This window comes from Amblyomma maculatum, chromosome 6, assembly GCF_055883805.1.
Source record: "Amblyomma maculatum isolate TAMU_Amacu chromosome 6, ASM5588380v1, whole genome shotgun sequence".
Lineage (NCBI taxonomy): Eukaryota > Metazoa > Arthropoda > Arachnida > Ixodida > Ixodidae > Amblyomma > Amblyomma maculatum.
This window is the reverse complement of record NC_139349.1, coordinates 158,736,257-158,756,489: the sequence shown is the minus strand read 5'-3', so window position 1 is coordinate 158,756,489 and position 20,233 is coordinate 158,736,257.

Here is a 20,233-nt window from a genome sequence, read left to right as displayed (position 1 = left end):
GGCCGAGGCCGCGAAGAGACAAAATATATTTGTTATTCTTTAGTCGCGGAAGCTCTAGCCCCCATCCCCTAGGCCTGCGTGCCGAGGGGATATGCGCCGCGCGCTAGGCACTAAGCCTCTGCCAGTAGAATTAGAGAACTGTATATTTCTCGGAAGTATAGAACGGCAATGCATCGAATGACCCTGATATAGCCCCTATCATTAATCCTTATACTTTGGCGTAATAAAACCGAACTTTTGTCTCCTTACGAGGTTGCAACCGCACTACTCATCATTGTTAAGCCTACTTTATTTGCATTATTGTTTCATAATGAAATAGATAACAAGCAATTAGTGCGAGTTCTGGTAAAATAACCTACATTTACGAAAATGGGGAGATTTTTTACACTACCCATGCTAGATAACCAGTAGTTGTGCCAAATTGCATACCGAAGTGCGCAAATTGTGACAAAATGAGTGCATAAAATTGCTACCAGCTTTTCCTTTTGGTGTGTTCACCAACTTCGGTATGCAGTGGTCAGCTGAAATGAAAAAAAAAACAACAAATCTTATAGTATATATAGAAAACAATGCAGCACGCTCTCTATGTAGAATCAACAAAGCCTAAGCATGTTTGATTTCATTACCACGTTTTGTTCCCTTTTCAGCCCCTTTCATTTGAGTTACAGTTCAGAACCAATATATTACTAAATATTTATCATAGTTGACATCTAAGAGTTACAAAACAATTTTGAATATATTTCAACGCATGGCGATATTATATATTGCGGTACATGATTTGAGGGCTGACATGCACACTTTCCAACACCGGAAATATTCATTGTACAACCTGTTTAGGCTACTCTGCAGCAGTCATGTGTGTTTAGATGTTGATATATATCACAGTAACATGACTGAATGTCGACCCTACGGGTTCTCCTTCTGAAGGCTTCTGGGTAAAATAACTTATAAGATCAAAGGGGCCCCCCTAATCGGGATCAGATCCCGGCCGTTTTTAATGCAAGCAGAAAAAGCACGTGTCTTGTGCGATGTAAGTCCGGGGTTAAGAGCCTAAGGTCCTGGAAATTTCTACAGCCCTCCACTACGGTGTCCCTCTAGCCTGAGAAGATTTGAGACCTTTAACACGGTCAACAAACCGAACCATGATCTTGTCGATTTGCATCGAGATGCGTTTTAAGGCGAAAACCTTTAATGGCTCATGCTCATGGCCACGACCGTGTCCGTCCGTCCATTTCTAACGCCTTAGTTCGATGACATCATCCGTGGTGTATTATGTCGTATCTTGAAATAAATGTTGACGTCATCAGTACTGTAGTTCTATGCGGACCAAGCTGGAGAGCGGACGAGCAATCAGGCTCCATCGACCACTAACGGTCGCGCTCTACCTCGGCCCAAGCACTTGGGAATGTCTATGGGAATCGACTCTAGTAGGCTCGAACCACGGATTCTCAAGTTTCCAAGGCGGGCCGAAACTTTCATTTTTCAGGCTTTGAAAAGCTTGGCAAGCCACGGCCTAGTTAGATGCTAGGCCTAGTTAGACTTAGGCAGACAAAGGCACACGCGACGGTCGAGGCCGCTAGAAGCTCGACGAAAGTGGTGAAAACCGTGCAGAGAACCAGCATAGACAGCACGGAGCTGAAAGAGCCCGATCAATGCTTTGTCAGCAAGAAAACAGGAAAGGCGATGCACTCGAGAACAAGGAAGGCGGCGTCACTGAGGATTAAGGCAAAGAGCGAGCCGCAAGCAAGCTCACCGGAGAGAGAATGGGAGCGAAGTCGGATGAAATGCTATCAGCCAAGATACCCGACGGAACTGATAAAATACTTCTTCGACCACAGAGAAGACATCAGCGGCTTATTTAAGTACAGCATCACATAACTTGTGGGGTTTATCGCTCGCATCGCGAACGTAAACATCAAAGCAAGACACCTTTTTGGTCAACACAAAACAAAGGACTTCCTGTTCCGCCTTGCATGGAGTGCGGACGCGCTTCACGTCGGCTCCGTTCGAAGGCGGCGAAATTCGCCAGTCGCCTGAATCAGTGGCCTGTATTTTACCAGCAAGAGCCCCGTGAAAGTGAGCGCCACGCGCAGACCACCTTTTGGTCAGATATGCCCAGTTTTGGGCCCGCACGGCCCGTTTCGCCTCAAGCCGCAGCGTCGCCCGAGCTAGGCCTTGCTCCGCTGGGAGCTAGGCCTACTCTAAACGCGACCTCCAAGCACAAAGTCATCATGGAGGTGCGAGTGCCAGGCAAAGCTATTGACCCTCGGGATTTCAGTCCATGAAACTGGACCCGTATCCTCAGCGTTACCGCCCGCACCCAGGTGCATCTACTACTGCAGAATCACCAGATCACCGCCATGCAGACCGATGAGGCAGACAAGCCTACCACAGACGCTGGAGCTGCACCACCTGGCACCCAAAACGCTATCAAGGCTCAGGCATTCGAGCAGCTGCGTGCCACACGCGCTGCCGCACAAAGGTCGAGGCAGCAGCCGCCACTACCGACTGAAGATTACAAGGTATTTTCCGCTCTCGTGGAGGACTTCACCTCACCTTGATACTGCTACGACAGCTACACGTCTCAATCTTGAATGCCACCGCTTCACTCCAGGAGCCCACCCGAACCCAGCTACATGTTCTTCCCACCAATAACACTTGCACAAAGAGCACGCCACACCAGACCGACGCAAATATGCTAGTGAAAATCACCAAAATTCATTACCAAGACACCGACTACGCCGTAGCAGCCTATATCGCTCTCCCGAAAGGCGCGGTGAGAGGGGTGATCTCGAATGCCTACCGGAATGAAGCCCCCAGCGAACTACTGGAGGATCTCGTGACCAGCAATTCCCGTGCTCCAATAGTGAACGCTCGACGCATGGATGCCACTTGATCGATATAATTACTTTTAGAGAAGGACCGGTTCCTCGCACAGTTTTTTATGGCGGGGAATCGACATGGACGCTTGTATCAGCTGCAGACAACCAGGTCACAAGACAGATGTGTGCACGCTGCCCCGTACGAATAACTCTGAGGTGTGGAAAACCGTATGCCAAGGAGACTATCTCTTCTTGCACTCCCGAATGTATGTTATGCGGCGAAGCACACATGACAGGCACGGGTAGATGCAAAGCTAAAGGGCGAAGACCTACAACCAACCCTGCACCTCAACATACCTCTCGTAAGGACAAGCCACCCGAATACGCTACTCGAAAGATAGCACTCAACGCCACTCGCTCCATGTCGCTTTCCAAAGGAGAACGCACAAAGGACCCACAAAATATGTCATGGGCCGACCGAGCGGACGCTGCGGTCGCCGAGATGTGTGGACGTGATCCCATCGGCTCCGTCATCTCCACATGATTCCGCAGTGATTTATGTCGATTTTCACCGAAGTTCTTGCACCAGCAGTTTCGCGAAGTTGCAGGGAATTCGTGGATACCCGATTTTGAGGTGGGTCTTCATTTTTCAAGAATCTACAAGTACTTTTCTACCACGTCAACGCCGCCACCGAACTAAGCCTAGGCGTGCACGCCAGACGCCCTTCGCGCTGGGTGCAACACAAAGAGATGGCAACCGATGAAATTGATAGCTCTGCGGAGGATTTACCACAAGCGTCGACTACAGAAGACGACACGGGTTGGAAAGTGGTGACCAGCCGGAGAACGAAGAAGGAACGCGCCCAACCTACTGCGCAACTTTCACAGCAAGCACAGCATGCAAGCGACGGGCAGGTGAGCTCTTCTCGCAAGCCTCCTAACATTAAGAACCGGGTGATAGGAGCCTCACGCATGCCACCCCTGCCGTAAGACATCACGATAGTGCTTCGCCCAAAGGGCGGCTTGAACTTGCAAAAGATAGTTCCTATCTTAGGGAGCAAAGTCATAATGGCAGCAGTTAATCTTGATCCACAGCAGACGACAGAGGACATAATATGTCCTAATATTACGCAGAACATCATGGTGGCGAGCACGCCCTTTCGAGAAAATGCAGACAAGTATGCGCAAGTAAGGGCTATCCGAATAGTTGGAAAAGAGTACGCAGTCAGCGCTTACGAAAGTGCCCCAAGCGACACCTGCAAAGGGGTAATCGGACACATCGATAGTGCCGACGATCACAGGACGATTGAAAGAAACATTGTGAATGACCCCTTGCTAGCGGCGAAAAGAATCAAGGACTCAGGATCAGTGATCATTGTGTTCGATGGTCTTCGCGTCCCAAACTTCGTTAGGTATGGACCCACACTGGTACCCTGCTACTTATATCGCAGACAAGTAGACATATGCTACGTATGCGGAAAACTCGAACATCGTGCGGACGTTTGCCCCGAGCCGAGCTCAACCGAATGCAGGGGTTACGGACTTCCTAACCTCATCTCATCCCATGTGTGCGATCCAAAATGTAAACTGTGCGGGGGCTTGCACGCGACGGCGGACAAGGTGTGTAGGAAACGCTATCTCATTCCATACGTAGTACGCATACGACGACAACGAGCGCGACTGGAGCAACAAGAGGAAGTACAGCTAGTCGAAGAAGACAAGCAGGACGCGGCACGAAGCCGATCTAGGTTCAAGACACCGACACGCAGCCGCTCCCGCTCTCAATCGAAGAGCCGCACACATGCGAGGGCAAACAGAAGTCGTTCTCAGGTGCGCTTCAGTGGAAAGGACAACGGAGGCGATGGCACGTGGGCGGACAAGGTCAGAGACGCTACCACGCCTCCAAAGAAAAGTGAGTCCCGCAATCCTGATAAATAGCTATGTTAGAACAGGAACTAAGAGAGCTAAATCCGCTTATACTAAGCTAACACTCGAATTAACTGCAATGGGTAAAGCGAACCGCCGTAAACAAACGCTCACACCTGAGCCATCAACCGCTATCGAAATTCCCCAACTCGTTGACACGAAGAGACAGGAAGAACAAATCGAAGAATGCCCGCCTTCTAAGAAGCGCGCTTTAACGCAACCGCGAACCATGAAGGAAGCTATGGACGCCATGAGCGAGATTATGAGGCTAATTTGCACGACAGCATGGTGCGAATGAACGAGAAAATGTACATATTTAGCTCACGAGTACAGAAAATAGAAATGTATCTAAACAATACGGTAGTACCGGCAGTGGTGAGGATGAGTACACAATACATCGGTGCGCAAGGCCCACCTCGCGATGGTCTCACTGCAAGCGAAGGAGGCTACAACGGCCAACATGACAGTGCCGAATAAGACACGCAGTCTCCGCGTCTGGCAATGGACCTGCAGGGGGATCGCCTCAAAAAAGGCAGTCCTCCTGCAGATGGTCAAATCAGAAACCGAGAACCCACACGTCATCATGCTACAAAAAACACTCACAACCAAACTGGCCATTACGGGATATTGGCCGTAGCCCACAGAAACGAGCAGGGAAGAGGCGTCGCTTTACTGATTGGAAAGAAGATCCCGTACATTCGGCATGAGATCCGCCACACAGCCTGCTATCTAGAACACATCACGATTGAGATCATACCGAACGATCACGTAGGGAACAGGCAAAGCATCTTCCTCACCAATCTATACAGCAGCCCTAAGGATACGAGGCAAGAGTTTAGAGGCATTCCGGCCAACATTGCGCACATCGCCAAAGACAGTCCGCTGATTATAGGTGGAGATTTTAACGTCCCACACCAGGCTTTGGGCTACGCGTATCCCTCTAGCAAGGGAAATCGTCGTCTCACGACAGCCTCCGATCTTGACTTCACGCTGATAACAGACCCGGAGACCCCAACCAGATGTGGCACTTCTACATGTCAGACACCACACCGGACCTTACTTTTCTCCGAGGCTTAGAAAAATGTGCCTGGCACAACTCGGAAATAGACCTTGGCAGTGACCACTATATTCTCCGAATTGATGCAGAGATACGGGAAAGAGGCAAAGTGAGCAAAAACGTATTTATTGGGACAAATTTCGTGCAATACGGGCGCAACCATCCAACTCATCAGGAGCAACCACAAAGCACACGATAACGAGCTGGACCGAGCAGCTCAAAGCAGACATCGCAGTCTCGAAACGGACAATTACCACGGACGTTAAGGTGGAAAGGATGGACAGTCAACTAGCAAATCTTCTCGAAGCCAAACATTCCCTTCTAGCCAGGTGGAAGGGTCAACGTCTTAACAGAAGACTACGAAGGAAACTTGCCGAACTCAACAAGACCATTGAACAATACTGCATGGTTCTCTCCCGACAACAATGGGACGAAGTCTGTAACTCCCTCAACGGGCAAATACGCAGAGGAAGTGGGTGGGGACTCATAAAACACCTCCTCGACAAACGCGGAACAAAGTCCGAAACTATGCAACGGATCAGGCTAAGTAAATTAGTACATCGCGAGAGGCAAATCAGTATCGCCGAAGCCATTCTGGATGACCTTGCCAAACGGTACTTGCCACTTAAATTGAGGCTACCCAGTACCTTACAGAGCAAAATCTATGACGGTGCCCCAAACTCAGAGCTAAATACGGACTTCACAGAAAGCGAAGTACGCTTCGCAATTCACAGAACTCAACAGTAACTCTGCAGCAGGCCCCGATGGTATCACAAATCGGGCTCTCCGAAACTTAGATGAAGACACGATTACGTTCCTAACGCAATAAATCAGTGAAGTCTGGAAAACTGGCCAACTACCTGCAGAGTGTTAGCATGCCAATACGGTCCTCATCCCAAAATCGGGCAAGCCGCTGGGCCTACCCAACCTAAGGCCGATCTCATTGGCGCCCTGCCTAGGAAAGCTAGTCGAACACGTCATCCTGAATAGACTATCGGAATACGTAGAACAAAAGCAGTACTTCCCTTGCAATATGATTGGCTTCAGGCCAGGTCTCTCAACGCAAGATGCTATGCTACGAATCAAGAAAAGTATGTTGGATCGCCCTGCACGAGACACCAAGGTGCTACTGGGACTCGACGTGGAGCAAGCTTTTGACAAAATCCAACATCAAGCCATTCTCAAAGCTATATCTGACCACAATCTCTGAACACGCTTCTACCACTAGGTCAAGGCGTTTCTGGAGGATCGAACGGCCCCTCTCCGGATAGGCGAACACGTCTCCGAGAGCTTTAATCTGGGCGATACGGGAACACCACAAGGCTCAGTACTTTCACCATTCTTATTTAACTTGGCGATGACAAAGCTTTCTCGCGCACTGGGTGAAATTGCTGATGTGGAGCACACCGTATACGCAGACGATGTTACCATCTGCAGCAGCGGTGGCAGCGATGCGGAATTGGAGGCGCGCATGCAAGAAGCCATCACCGTTACGGAGGCCCATCTTGCCCCTATGGGACTTCGCTGCTCTTCTAGAAAATCCGAGCTACTCGTCTACCACCCCCCAAGACCAGGGCGCCCATCCAACGCCTGGCGCCGACACCACACACCATGCATAGAGTTACACGACAGGGATGGAAATCGCATACCTACGGTCAATAAAATACGAATTCTAGGATTAATCATCCAAAGCAACGGGTCCAACTGGGCGATGCTTGACAGCATCACGATCAAGATTGCGAACGCGATCCGGATGTTTCGGCGCATCATGAATAGGCACAGGGGACTAAGCGAGGACAACACTATTCAAATGGTCTATGCTTTTGTACTCTGTCACATCACATACGTGGCTGCAATGCTCAACTGGAAAAAGGAACATCAGAGAAGGCATGAAGTACACATACGCCGAGCTTTCAAGACAGCGTTGGGGCTCCCCGATAATGCCTCCACTGAACTACTCTTACAGCTAGGAGTGCACAATACCCTTGCCGAAATCATCGAGCCACAGCACACAGCACAGATTGCACACCTATCAAGCACCAAAGCGGGCAGAGAGATTCTCGTTAAGCTCGGCCTGAACACTATAGTAGAAAGGATAACATCCTGCAGTTACCTAAAGTCGTGCGAGAAGCAATCAAAGTGTCCCCCTTCCCAAGAAGCCCGATCCACAATCAAGGAAGACGGCTCGCCCGCGTCAAAGCCCTCGCTGCGGACGCGGCACAGTTTCCCGACCAGACAGCTTTCGTGGATGCAGCGTACATACCGGGAAAGCATGCCTACTCGGTAGCAGCAGTCGATGGACACGGGCGTGCGCGCAGCTCACTTACACTTTGAACCAAGAAGACAGAGGTAGCTGAACAAGCAGCGATATCACTAGCTCTAAAAGACTCGAACTTCACAACTGTATATAGCGACTCTAGAGCAGCCACTCGAGCTTTCGCCAAGGGCTGGATAGACAAGACGACGCTACGGATCTTAGGCGGAAGTAACATCACCGATCACTACATCGTATCGTTCCCGGCACACATGGGCAGCTTAGGGGGCGGCCTGCGGAATCTCAATGACATCGCACACGAGGCGGCGCGAGGAATCATCGACCGCGCCCCTACAGTTTCCCCTGCTACTCCACATATTAAGTACAGAGATCAATTGTTCACGTACAATGAGCTCACTAAGCACTTTTATCTAGGCAGACGAGCATTTCCCCCTCCCGGATGAGAAATTCACCCCGCAGCCAATCAGTCACGTTACACTTGCTCCAAACGAATTCATACCCCAACCCCTGGCGCATGAAGCACATCGACCCAGACTACAATGGACAACATGTGTGTGAACGGTGCAGTGACCGTGTAGACTTAAACCATATGCTGTGTGGTTGTGCATCGAGCGACGCCTATGCCAAGAACAAGGAATGTTGGGACAGTGTTAAAAAGTGCTTCACTACATGATCGGCTTCAGGCTGTCCAGGAGGCCCGCGCGGCGGCGGAGAGCTTCGGGCTCTCCGTGCCGACGTGGGAGCTGCCCTCTACACCTGGCGCCTAGCCGAGTGTCCTCCAGGGCCCCTATTGTGGGAAATAGTTTTACAAACCAAACCAAACAGAGCAGCTGAAGTCATCTTCAAACAAGGCACGCCACCCCAGCCTCACCAGGATTAACGCGACAAGGAAATCAAGGCTCTGGGGGAAGAGGTAAGCCGCCTTTCCTCCCTTATTCAGACCCCACACCAACTCTCCTCATCCACCCTCCTTTCCGAAGCCGTACCTCCCGCCTTCTCTCCAAGATCCGCAGCCACGCAACCGCCCCCCCCCCAAATATACACACCAGAACCCCCACCTGTCACACGTGATGACCTTGAGCAAGTTGAAGCAAAATTTGAATACAAGTTATATGCTTCAGAAGCCCCGATAGCTTTCAAAATCGACTCCCTCTTCACCCAACTCAAAAACAAAATTGACTCGATGTTCTCGTGTTTGGTTCATACGCTCGACATCAGAATGGCCAACGTAGACACTCGCATTCAAACCTTAGAGCACACACAAACCGTTATTTTGAAGCACATCAGTCTCAAATTACCTCGTCTGCATACCTCGCAACCACCAACCTCTTCAATGCCTAGCGTACTTGACTCCCAATCGCTCCATTATGGCGGGACAGCAACTTAATTTACCCATTCTCCAGGGATATTGCCGCGGCTTCCGGGGCAAGCGCTCGCCTTTCTAATTACTAGTTCCCATCCGCACCCGGCCGCGCCAAATCATCCTTCTCCAGGATACGTCCCCTAGAGCATCATTGTCTAGTTTTATGCCCTACCACTGAGATGCCATGGAGAAACCCAGGGTGCCCACTCTTACTCACCATTCATTCTCCCACCAAACACGCACCATTACGTCAGAAACACCCTGCGTAATCACGGAAATAATACATCACGCACACACAGTACCCTCCCACTTCATTGCGAATGTATACCACCCCCATCTCATCCATTGTCTTCCCTGGAAATGCTCTTGCGGGACCTGCACCGACTCGCTGCCAAGCACCCTCTTCCGAAGAGGAGACTTCAACTGCGAGCACACCGACTGGGGGTACAGGTTTACTACGGGCCGCCGTCGACGCCTCTGGTCTCTAGTCCAGGAGCTGCGTCTCACTGCACACAACAGTTTCCACACACCCACGTGTATCCGCACCAGCGTCAGCATGGACACCAGTCCGGACCTAAGTCGCTTCTTCGGTGGTGCCACCGGGACAAGAACACAACACACACTGGGAAGCGATCACTACATCATTAAAATCTCGCTCCGCTTTTAACAATCCCGCCACACACACATCACCCACGAATTGGTGAACTGGAACGCCATCCGCGCATTGCGGAAGGATGACTCAAACACAGCTATCACGGACATCGAAGAATTGGTAGAATCACTTATGACCGATGCCTGATTACAACCACACAGGACACCCCCATTTTAAATTCCCGCTTCACCCACCTCTGGGAGGCATACCACAGCTTACTAGAGCGTTGGAAATGCAACAAGCTAAACAGAACGCTTAAAAGCGACTGGCCGCACTGCAAACGCAGGTACAACACGCGGAGGAGGTCGTACATTCTAATTGGGGGCAGGTTTGCGACGGACTCGCCCGAAAACTGTCCACCAAGCGAGCTTGGCAACTTCTGAGACATCTCATAGATCCTATACAGTCAGCTACGCAACACCACGTTACACGCCTCGCACGCACACACACACACACAACAGCAACCCGAGCGCTCTCGTAGACACACTTCAGCAAACATAGCTTACCCGGCACATTCCACTCCATGCCTCCGTACTCAGAAAACCTTACCTGGAACTAAACGCTTTTATTTCGAAAGCGTAGGTAAGAGCGGCCCTCCTGACTCTCCGCACAAATTCAGCACCGGGACGGGACAAAATCTCCAATTCTATACTGCGCAACCTGAATGAGAAATCAATCGTACTGATTAAAGACTATTTCAACAAATGCTGGGCGGAGGGCAGCCTCCCCCAGTCATGGCGCCGCGCCAAGGTAATATTTATACCAAAGCCGAACAAGCCTCTTAAACTAGAAAGCCTGCGCCCAATCTCGCTCACCTCGTGTCTCGGGAAACTTTTCGAGCTTGTGGCACTTGCGAGATTGACACTTCACATGGCAGACAACGACCTCTACCCACACAGCATGGTAGGCTTCCGCCCCCATCTCTTCGCTCAGGAATTCATGCTGCAGCTCACTCACGACATCTTCGACCCAGCTATTCCGGGCCACACAAAGGCTTGCTTTGGATCTGTCCAAAGCTTTTGATTGCGTCGAACATCAGGTGATCATGACGGCCCTCTTTCCCTTGAACATATGTGTACGGATGTACACTTACATTAAGGCTTTTTTAACAGACCGCACGGCTGAGGTTCATTTTGACCCCCTTGCCTCCCCACCCTACACCCCCCTCAGGAGCGTCGGTAATCCACAAGGGTCCGTCCTCTCTCCTTTCATATTCAACGCCATCCTCATTGCCCTCGCCCGCACACTGCCCACGATATCTCATCTTAGACGCACCCTTTATGCGGACGACATCGCACTGTGGACCGCACACGGTAGTGATGGCGACATAGAGGGTACCTTACAAAGCGCCACATCACTCACAAAAGAGCACGCCCAGAGTATCGGACTCTCATGCTTCCCAGAGAGGTCTGAGCTACTTATACTTCACCCGACGATCCACGGATGCCCCACCACATCCATTGTCATTGAACTCGATGGCCGACCCGTGCTAGAGGTGAATACGCTCCAGGAGCTGGGACTTCACATACAGAACAATGGCAAGAACACCTTAACTCTCAAGAAACTAAAGCGGGTGACAGGCGCGATATCGCACCTCATCCGCCGAGTTGCGCGCCGTCACAGAGGCATAAAGGAGAACGACTTATCCGTCTAATTCATGCCTTCGTACTCAGCCGTTTCTTATACACAGTCCCCTCTCTCAGACTCAACAGGCAGGAAACGGACGCTTTGGACGTCATGTTGCGTCCGGCGTTCAAGACTCCCCTACATGTCCTAGTCATTACTTCCACTGAACGCCTTCTACAGCTTGGTCTCCACAACACAGTTAGGAGCTTGTGAAGGTTGGTTGGTTGGTTGGTTTGTGGGGTTTAACGTCCCAAAGCGACTCAGGCTGTGAGAGACGCCGTAGTGGAGGACTCCGGAAATTTCGACCACCTGGGGTTCTTTAACGTGCACTGACATCGCACAGCACACGGGCGCCTTGCTTTTCGCCTCCATCGAAAAGCTGCCGCCAAGGCCGGGATTCGATCCCGCGTCCTTGGGAACAGTAGTCGACGCCGTAACCACTGCGCCACCCCGACGGGGCTCATCGCCAAGCCCAGTACTTGCTTCTTCCCAAGACCTCCACCGGTCACCATATCCAGGAAAATTTAGACATACGCGTCCCAGTGAATGACCCTACCTTCCTACGCATACCTCGCCTTCTCCACCGTGACCTTCTCATCAAGCCTCTCCCTCGCAACATGCACTCCCAGTATCACGAGCAATGCTGCCGAGCCCGAGCAGCGGCGCTCCTCAAATGCTACGGCTCCGAAATGGACGCCGTATGAATGGACACCGCATGCACAATTGAGGGAGCGGTATTGGCCGTCACCAATTCTTTCCTGCAACATCTTGCTACTGTCCCCCTCCCATCGGTCACCTTCTCGGAGGCAGCCGACGAAGCAGCCATTGCCTATGCGCTTGCACACACGGAAGCACGCTACGTAATTTCCGACTCTAAAACTGCGATAACAAAATTTTGCACATGGTAGAGTTCACGTCTCTGCGTTCTGCATACTGAGCTCGCCCGCCGCTAACCCGCCCCGCTATGTGGAGCTGATATGGGTGCCTGCGCACTCCGGGAATCCCGGTAACGAGGCCGCGAATGCGTTAGCGTGAGATTCTTTAAACCGGGCGCCAGAGTCCTCCGATCCAGAATTCAAGCGCGATCGCATGCGCTCCTTCAGTGAGCTAACACAGGCCTATCGGGCCGAGTGACTTTCTGCCTTCCACCTCACTTATCTTTAGACAACTACCACCAGACGCTCTTGCGACGACTACAGACGCGCACCCTCCCGTCCCCTTAAAGTGCGTCTCGCTACCACCGCACCCTCACCAATCCCTCTTGCACCCTTTGCAACAAACCCACCGCCACCCTCGTCCACATCCTGTTCCAATGCTCGGCGGATCATCCCTCGCGGGTCTAGAGCACGTTATCACCTGGGAGGACTGGGAGACCCTGTTGCACTCTGAGGACCCGGTTCGGCAGAAGATGGCCACAGACTGGGTAGCCGATGTATGAACCATCGGAACATGAACGTTTTAATGTAGTGGAGCCGTGCAGGGGGCCAAGGGGCACGCATGCCCCAAAATACTCTGTTTTAATAGTTATTACCACCACCACCACTAAAACAACTGTCCATCTACTCGCAAGCAACAGCGAAGAACGGATCAGAAAATACGTCCCACTAGGTGTCCTAGACTTCCGGGGTCAGGAAATCGAATTCACGGCATACGTCGCTATGCCCGAAGACTGCGGAAAGGGGGTAGCGCACGACATCCCCATTCGCATCAACTAGGAAGAAATAGTGCAACGGCTGCGCACCATCAAGGCCAACCCTTTAGTGCTAGAAGTCAGGCGCCTGGGTAGGAGCTCACCACAGTCCTCACAGTGTTCGAAAAACTAGACCTTCCGAGGTGAATGAAACTCTCACATGGCAAAGATGCACACTATATAGAAAGAAGAATAAAGTTTGCAACGCATGCGGGCGCCTAGGACACCGCGAAGATGTTGCCCAGATCCCAAGAACGTTAAGTGCAGAGGGTGTGTAGCGGAACACCCAGAGGACAAACATACTTGTGAAGCGAAATGACAGCTGTGCAGTAAAGATCATCCGCTCGGTGACAGGAACTGCAGAAGCCCTGTTCCAGATTCGCACTCATCCGCAAGCAAAACAAAAAGGAAGAGGGGGTTTGGGATGGGGAGCGCGTGGTAGAGACTGAGAGCCATGTTGGCACATCGATAGCAGCGGATTAAACGCAGTGAAAGGCGTCCTGGTATATGCCCTGCTTCTATATTTTGATGCCGAAACAGGGGAGGGCAATGTGAGCTCCTCCAACGATCATTCCTGGAGGTTGTAAGAGGAACGCAAACAACCCTCCAGGAAGGCGCCAGGATGTCCGCCAGCGAACCCCGCCGGAGAGAGAAGAGGGATTTATCTAGACACCATAGGCCGCATTAAAGAGAAGGGTGTGATTCAACGAGATTATAGGATCCAGCTTTGTCATGAGGCAAGTAATCTAGTGAAATTTAACGAAAAGAGTATTGTTGAATTAAAGCTCATTCACGCCAGACTAAAAACCTGCAACGATGCCTGCGCGTGATGAATGTGAAAATGCGTGCTTTCAAAGTCGACGTTTGTGAAAAGATGTCAAAGCTCTGCAGGAGTACGAGGAGATTGCCGCACGAGCGATGACGCTCCTCAACCGCCACATCGAGTGCCTTTGTGCGCTTACTGCTGACAGCCGTTAATGTACGAAGGTAGGAGATGAGCTCCCTGTAGCAGAAGCATCGTCTACGAACGCAGCTTTAGCAAAACTTCTCACTGAACCACATTTCCACGTCAGCACCGATTCTGCCATTAAGCCTAAAGAGAAGCAAGTCGTAAGTGCCACCATTTTTACGCCGATGCCAAATTTCAGTTTATTCGAGTCAACCTTTAAGACATGTATGGAGGAAGCGCAGTAAAACAATGCATCGCTGACATTCATTGATAGGAGTGATGATCTTAAGGCTGCGAGCGATGTTACCACTCACCGAGGAGCGCCTTTCGTACTGGAAGATAGATAGCTGGATTTATTGAAAGGAAAAGGCAGAGAGTTTGGCCCGAATAATTCAAATCTGGCCTGCTACTCTGCACTGGGGGAGGGGAAGGAGAGAAGAAAGGTCATGATAGGTGACGATGTGGGAGAAGGCATATGAAATATATATACAGACACAGCAGCTTGCTTTACAAGCGCGAATCAAGTCCGCTGACGCTCAAATAACGGCAAAGAGCACGCACTGCCTGGACACCCTTCCCCTTGTCCTGCCAAACGCCCAGCAGCAGTTCCTCCGACAGAGGCCTCTTGTCTAAACGCTTCAAGGAAGCAGCTAGCACATTTCTTTCGTTCGCATACTCTGGGCACACCAATAATACATGGTCCACAGTCTCTGGGATGCCACAAGTTGAACATTCCGGTGAGTTCATCTGTCCAATTAAATGTAAGTACTTGCGCGTGAAAGCCACGTTTAGACGACGTCTATGTATCAAGCATGCCTGATGACTCGGATTATCACGCGGAACATTACATTTAAATGTTCGATCGAGCCTTCTTAGACGGATGTGTCGGGCGTCTGGTTGAGCCCAGTAAGCTGTTGTAGCAATATTCATACAACTCTTTAGAAGACACGTCGTATCCGCACTTGAAAAAGGCACAGCTGTTTGGAAGCCATTGATGAGTGCGCTTTTCGCTTCAACATTAGCCTGCTCATTCCCATGGAGGACGCAGTGGGCAGGGATTCATTGAAAGATTATCATGTGGCCTTGCAGCTGGGCAGATGTGATGAGCTCCATAATGTTTAGAGCCAGGGACTGATAGGCAGTGTGGCGTAAGAAGTTTTCCAAAATTTGTAATGCAGTCTTCGAGTCCGTGAATGTACACCATTATTGACGTGATTCCCCACATATATAGCCAATAGATTCCCGAATGGCTAGAAGTTCGGCAGCGGTTGATGTCGAGGTATGTCCCAAAAGGAAATGCAGAGTCGTTTCCTGAGCTGGTATGACCACAGCTGCAGCGGATGCCTGTGCTGACACAGATCCATCGGTGTATACGTGAATATAATTGGGATATTCTGACCAGATGTGTGCCAGAGTAAGTTGTTTGAGTCCAGTAATTGGTACCATTGATTTCTTTAGTATTCCGGGAACACGAAGGTGCACCAAAGGTTTATCCATCGTCCATGGTGGTTGGGTGGGACGATATGGGAGGGCATATCCTGTCGGTACTTGCGGCTGATGGCAGCGGAGTGCACTTGTAAAACTGCAGTCCGGCAACTCATCCAGAATCTTGCTGAGTGGGTGAAAACGGTAGTTTGCATGAGACATAATGCAGTCAGGGACCGATCGAAATGAGGCTGTCTCAGAGTAAACAAAGTATCGAGCCAAATACGAACGATCAAAGTCGAGCAGAGGCTTCTGTGCTGAATAAAAGCAAGATTGTTTTTGGCCCTTCAACTGAAGAACATTGCGAACAAGTGCAACATGTTGATCCTGCGCCGGACAATATACACACGGAGCGACCATCTAAACGAGTCGACTTTATCGGCCTGTGGAGTGCGATACTGGCAAAGAGGAACCTGTGGGATGTAGCGATCTCATCAAAGGCCTTGAGAAGCTACTAACAGAATACAATGGAAGCGCTCTCAGTGCCCCTAAGCAAAACAAGAACAGAACAGCAGAGGTACTGAGCCTAACTCGAAGAGCTCACTCGTGCGGCTTCTGGAAAGCCTATACCAGAGGAAGACGCGGCAACAGTGATTCTAGTTGGCATGCTGGCCTCTGTAAACACTAAGAAGTATGCGGTGGTGAAACCGAAGAGATCGTCTGCGATATTATTACACAAGTGCGAGAAGTGAGTCCTACAATGCTGTAAGCACTTGCGCAGTGCGCAGAGTTAGACAGTCAGCTATCTTCAAACCACCTGGAAAATTGGTGGACACTCTTTCACAAGCGCAGGAAAAATGTAAGGCCAATGCGCAGGAAAAGAACATGGTGCAAACAGAGTGTGTTGTTAGAATGTTGTGCTGTGTCATATTTTGAGATGCGTCAGTGTTGAGGTGAACAAGCTCAATGACGATTATGCTACAATGAAGTGGGTGGAAACCACAAGACCTTCGTGCCGGGAAGCAGGGCTACAACAAGCAGATGCCATCCAAGTAGCTCGCAGTGAACCTTTTTTCTCTCAAAGTACCACGTTTTCTGGACGCAGAGCAAGTGGTGTCACAGCCGATACCTAGAGAGAAGGTGCTCTGGTTGTCGCCCAACCAAACTGCAACATCTAAGCATCATGTAATATTGATGGCGACGATGACGCTTAACCATATAGCAATGATATCTTGACCAGCTACTACCATCAGGTAGACCACGCCGTGAAACTCAAGCAGATGATAGACGAGCGCATTCAACAATGAATTGTGGACACTCAGCTCCGACGAAAGAGCGAATTAGAGTGTGGGCTACATTGCGCGACTCGAATCTGTGCTACCACGCCCATATGGATCCATCCTGTTCTGCACTGTTGGTGTTCAACTGCGGATGCTGGCAGCCGGTCTTCACAGGGTATTAGTGTCATCCTTGGTGAGCTTCAAGAGCTATATATCCGCACCGCCTTCATCATGTTGGGCATTAAACACCATTGATGTGACACTGTTACAGCTACGAGTTACGTCTCACCTGAGAGCGCAAAGCGTGGTACAGATTCGCGCTCATCTGCAAGCGAAACGAAGAGGAAGAGAAGGTTTCAGACGGCGAGTGCGTGCTTGAGACTGAGCGCCACGCTGGCACATTAGCCACAAATTAAACGCATTGAGAGGTGGCCTTGTGTCTGCCCTGTTTCTATACGCTCTACAAGACTCCCTTTTAACAAATCTAAAGTTCTTACTAATTAGTTCAATTGCCTCCTTTGTAAACACAGCTTTTTGTACAATGACAAACCCGGCATCTTTATCTGTCTGCAGTAGGCACATGGCCATATCTCTAAAAAGTCCCGCACGTCTTTCGTAGCCTGCTTCTTTCTTGTTGCCGGTGGCCTGTGTACTCTTTGCTAAGCTGTCCACATCTTCCAAAAGGTAACGCTCTTCGTCCTCACCGTTAGCTTTATTGGCAATTTTTTTCAGTGCCAGTAGCTCATATGTTTGTACGGCAGCTATTTCGCTAATCTTAGGTCCTTTCCGGAGAACGCTTGTTACAGTCTATGGAACTTGATCTTCCCCGAGCACAGTCATGGTCCCTGTTTACTCGAAAGTCGCTCCGCTTCTGCGTTATCTTAAAAAGCTGTTTAATTGTGACATTCAACAGTACCTCCGTTTGTTGCGCTGCAATTCACCTGTGACCACGCAGCATATGTTTCCCTAGCTTAGATGGGTACTGAATAAACACACAATGTGCAGCCAGCCTTGGCAAAGGCGGACTTTGTACCTGGGTAGTCTACACACCCGATCACTATGACCAACCCATGGTTTAACAAATCCAAAAAGGGCACTCACTTCATGTGGTGCAATCTCTTTCCTAAGGCAGTAAGAGATAGTTCTCCTTTATTTCATTGCACCTCGACTTCGGCCAGCAAACTGCGCAGCAGGCCAAATGCTTCGTCGCTTGCTCCCGCAGCGTGGCCGCATACAAGACCCACCTGGACTTTACCATGACTTGCCGTGATATGCGACTGGTTCCACAAAGCCTTTGATTGAAGCGCCTAGTCCACACACCGGAAAGCAGGAAGAAAGCTGAACGACGACTGGGGCACGCAAGGATACATGAGATCCATGATATCCTGAGACAGAAAAAACTGGACCTGTTCTTCTTGCGTCGGCAGCTTGAACATCAAGTACCATGTATGTTCGACTCACTTAAATTGTTCGCCGGTATTGCCTCCTCCTCCTACACCAAAAAACAGTCATCTTCTCACGCAGCGAAACTCTCTAGATTACGACAGGAAAAAGACAAGGCAAGTATGCCATCTAGTGATTTTTCGAAGTTTGTCACAAATCTTTCTTTGAGACCACTATCTCCAATCGAAACTTCTGCTGTGGCGAAAGGCCATGGGTTCAACACCACGGCAATGGTGCCACCACTCCTAAACCTAGTTGCTGCCATGGAGATGGTATGAGGCAGTTGAGCCTGCCGCCCATGAAGAAGTCCGAGACAAGCTGTTCGGGTTCCTGTCCAAGCTACCCGGCTGCCAACCGGCGAACCTCTCCTAAGGAGAACTATCAGCTCTACAATAACTCCGCGGGGACAAAACATTGTGATTCTGCCGGCAAACAAAGGAAATTCAATGGTAGTCCTCGACCGACAGGAGTACGAGCAAAAAGGCAGGTCACTCTTCGAGAGCCGAGCTTGCGAAAAATTAAGTAACGATCCTAGTACTCAACTTCAGACCAGAATGAACAAGCTTTTCGCTTCTCTTTTCAAATGCTGCCCTCAGTCTAAATAAGTGTACTTACGCCTGATATTCTGGAACAACTTGACACCGATATTTTACTGACTCCCCAAAATTCGTAAACCTGGTATTCCGCTGCGGCCCATCATTGACTTGAGCTCTTGTCCGCTCTGAGCCCTCTTGAACTATCTTCATCGAATCCTTTCCGCCCTGACAGGCAAAACATCGAAGCACGTATGAAACTCCCGCCACCTCGTCGAACGTCTTTCCCACATACAACTGGAAGCTGAAGAGCGCATGGTTTCCTTCGACGTGGCCTCGCTCTTTGCCAGCGTTCATGTGCCCTGTGCCGTCTCCGCAGCGAAACAAGCGCTCAAAACGGACGCTGACCTCGGTACCAGGACAAGCTTGAACTCGGAAGAACTTCGCCGGCTCTTGGAGTTTTGCTTGAACAGCACGGTCTTTTCCTCCTAAAGGGAATTTTACACACAAACAAAAAAACGACTATGGGTGCCGCAATCTAAGTCACTGCTGCCAACTAAACGACGGAGGCCATTGAAGAGAAAGCTCTCCAATCTTTCCAAAAAAAAGCCAAAAGTATTCATTCGGTAAGTCGGCGACTGATTTTGCATCATAAAAATAATAGAAGTCGAAAACTTCATTGCGCACAGGAACGCGGTCGAGCCCTCTACCAGTTAACTTTTGAACGGGAAAAGGACAATTTGTTACTATTCCTTGACGCTCTAATTTCCAGACAAGGGAGAGACCTAAAATTCGGTGTGTACAGGAAGCCCACTCATACCGGCCACTACTTAAACTTCAGTTCAAACCACCCTGCTGCGCACAAGGCCTCCATCGTCTTCTCTCTTCTGAGGAGAGCTGAGTAGATTTGCTCCTCTGAGGCGGATAGAAAAGCAGAAGAGGCCACCGGTTTCGCCGATCTGAAGAAACATGGCCACACAAGCGCCTTTACTCAATGTGTTTCCCGCTGTCGAGCTCGCAGGACAACAGGGTGAAATCTAAAGTTAGACGAAATCCCGTGTGGCCGGGTAAAATTCCAGCAGACAAAGGCAATGTCACCGTGGTCCTAAACAACTGAGACTACGTTTAAAAAATAACGGAGCTTCTCGAGGATGGCAGTATGTACAAACGAGTTGCAAAAGCATCATACGGA